Below are 3,438 nucleotides of genomic sequence, written 5' to 3' on the forward strand. Positions count from 1 at the left end.
GGGGGGGCGAGCAGCGCCGCGCCGTGTGCGCCTTGGGTCCCGGAGTTCCGCTCTGCTCTCGGACCGACCCTCGTGGCCTAGCGTAACGCGGCCCCGGGAGCATTACGGCTGGCTTTCGGTTGAGCTCGTCGGAGCAGTGTGCCCACAGTGCCCTGGGCCCGGGTGCGCACGCGAGCCGCGGGCGGGGCACCAGCCGGGAGGCTCCGGGGTCCATGGGCACGCGCCACCGGGGATGCGCAGCGCCCTGCCTCCTCTGTTCAGATTCTGCCCCCTGACTGATTATTAGGGTGTCGGCCTGGTGGGCAGTGGGCTGTTGTCTCCAGGCGAGTCGCCGCTTTGACTCGGCTCGGCGGCTGAGTAGGTTGATGTAAAACATCCCTGACGACAGACACCCCCAGCCTCCGCAGAGGAGGAGCCCTTTGTGGACCCCAAGGTTGCTTCCAAAGAATGGGGGCTTGTGGTGCAGCAGACAGAGGAGGGGCAGGTGGGGTTTGGAAGCCGGAAGCTGAGAGGAGCCTGAAGCAAAACACTGGGTGGAAAGCCGAATGGCGACTCCTGCGCAGGAAGCGACTGAAGGGTTCCTGGCTGCTGGGAATGATGTCTGACTTGGTTGGGGTTACGAAGCACACACATAAGCCTCCAAACTGTCCTCAGAATTCACGCGCGTCAGTGTGTGTGTATATCTAGCTTATTTTTTTAAAACGCAGGTAAAATAGCCCGGCATAGTAGGTTGGACAGAGCGAACCCTCGTCAGACCTTCATTAGTGTGAGGGACTCTATGCGCATATAAAGTATATTCCCGAGGTTACTGCAGTGTATGATGCCCCGTTTTTAAAACTTAGAATGAAAACCCAAGAGAATTGTCCTACTCAAAACTAAAGTCTAGGCACTGTTAGTAGGACAAAGACCCAAAGTAATCTGACCAGACAACTGGATTTTTTTTTTCCTGACAGCCCCCATGCTTCCTCTTTGTCCCTTAAGTCTGGCTGGCCCTGTCAGACTTCTAGTCACTCCTACTGACATACCTGAGTCACTTCTCTGGTTGTATGCTTCTGGACTATTTAATCCCTCCAAATGAGGATTTTGCACTTGCCCGTCTGTACCAGTCTGAGGTGCCTCTTCTAACTGCCTTTTAGTGTCTGCTCATCCCAGATCTGTTTCCGCACTGCCTTTTAGGATGCCTTATGCCCCTGGGACAGATCAGACCCGGTGTACTCTGTAAGCTTCCTTTGAACTTGAAACAGTGAGTCCACAGTTGCTCAGCAGCCTGAGATTAAAGATAGATAGATAAATAAATAAACAAATAAGTAAACCCTATCTTTCTGTAGTCAATTTCCTCTGGTCTAGAAGAGTAAGCTATCTCCAGTGCATTGTAGTCATTTTGGGAAAGGATTTGAGCTACCCCCCAGGGAGCACTTTGCCCACCTGCCCTGTTCATAACTACTCTTACTTTGGTGGCTGCTGTTGGAGCATTAGGGTTAACATTTTAGAAGACAGAAAGTCTGTGACCAACAAGGTGAAGGGTGAGACAGCCTTGGTTGCAAGCCTAGCTATATATCTTCTTTGGCATCCATGAGAGCCCACCATGTCCTTACAGTAAACTAGGCTTTTGGATCAACATGCCAACCCTACTCCAAGCTACCTTATCCCAACACCTCAAAATATTCACAACGCAGTAACTTCAAGCCACAAGCAAAGACTTAGTCCAGAGTTAGGGACAGGTTCTCAAGCATTCCCCTTGATAATCTACATAGGCAGCCTGGAAGATTAACTCTCAGATCTTGAGAATTCCACATCTGCACAGATGCTGTTTGAACCAATGCCGGCAACTCTGTGCCAGGACGACTTTCATACAGACGCCAGTGCAGTTTGCCGACTCTTACTTCACAGCCGAAGCTGCTGCAGTGGGATTTCAGGCTCAGAGCCTCAACCCTTTGAGAAAGCGGGATCTGGCTACGGGAAACAAAGTTTCTATTTCTCTTTAAATCAGTGTGAGAAAGGGACTTGCAGTATGAGCCTGAAAGTATCCTTTCAAAATACTAAGAACAACAGCAGATAATCCCAAAGAGAAAGGAACAAATAGTGAGGACAATAAACTATGCAGGAAGAAAATACAAAGGATTAATAGACAAAAGAGAATTTGCTTGATCTAGCTGGTGTTAAAAAAAAAAAAAAAACACAAAAACCAAATTTATGCTTCCAGGCAAGATGGAGTGGGTGGTGATGGCTCACATCTCAATTCCTACTCTCAGTAGACTAAGGCAAGAAGGTGACTGGGAGTTCTAGGTCAGTTTGGGCTACAGAGTGAGACCCTGGCTCAAAAGGTTGGGGAGGGGAGATGCGGTTTAGTTGGTAGAGTGTCTAGCATGAGTTTCTGTCCGTGGCGCTGTATAAAATTGGACATGGTGCCACAGGCCTATAATCCCATAATCCCAGAGCTCTGGAAGCAACGGCAGTAGGATCAGAAATTAAAAGAAAAATTATGGGAAGCCCTGTCTCAAAAAAAAAATCAAGGGTGGCAGAGACCAGAGTTAGCCTTCTACCTGCGAAAAATACAGGCCGGATACATGAAATAAGAAATTCTGTCACCGTGGAAATAGGCAGAACATGGCAGTGACCCCCTGACATACAACTGGCCAGAGGTGAATGGTCTGGCCCAGCCAGCCAGAGAAGAGACGTGAGAAGGAGCCCAAGGAGCTTCCCCAGGCAGGAAGAAGCCATGCGGCTAGGGCAGCACAGCACGGCAGGGCTACTCTTCGAAGTCCCCTCGGGAGGCCAGCAACCCACTAGCAGTACTCAGACTCAAAAACGTCCAGGACCAGGGGAAGAGGCTCCGGGAAGATTAGAGGAATAATATCTGGTATGCACAAAGACAAAAAGATAATGTTTCCCATAAGCCAGGCTAGACAACCCCGTAGCTGACAAGATGCTGGATGGGATCCCTGGGAAGGGGTGTTTGCTGTATTGTCAGCTTTCTGTCCTTGTGGGGAAAATGGCTCAGAGTTGCAGAAACTGCACTCTGTGGCCACATGACTCTTGTTCTAGGCCTGAGCTGAAGCAGAATATCATGGCAATGTCATAAAGCAGAGAAACAAGCTTTACATCATGGAGACCAGGAGGCAGGGGAAGGGAGAAGAGAACCCAGAATCCCCTCCATGAGCATGCGCACAGTGCTGCCTTCCATCAACTCGCCCCACTTCCTAAGGTTTCCATCGTCTCCCACTAGGGCATCTTGGGAGCAGGCATTCGATATGAGCCTTTGGGGGAGAAGTTACACCTTAGAGGTAGGATCAGCCTTAGATGTGGGATCAGCACTTCTAGACATCCAGGCACCTTTTCCCCCTAGACCTCCACGACAAAGCCCTAGATGAACTCTTTGGAATTTCTTCATGTAGGGCAGTAGCCTACCAAGTGTGAGGCCCTCAGTTCAGTCCAAAA

This window comes from Mastomys coucha, unplaced genomic scaffold, assembly GCF_008632895.1.
Source record: "Mastomys coucha isolate ucsf_1 unplaced genomic scaffold, UCSF_Mcou_1 pScaffold6, whole genome shotgun sequence".
NCBI classification, from domain to species: Eukaryota; Metazoa; Chordata; class Mammalia; order Rodentia; family Muridae; genus Mastomys; species Mastomys coucha.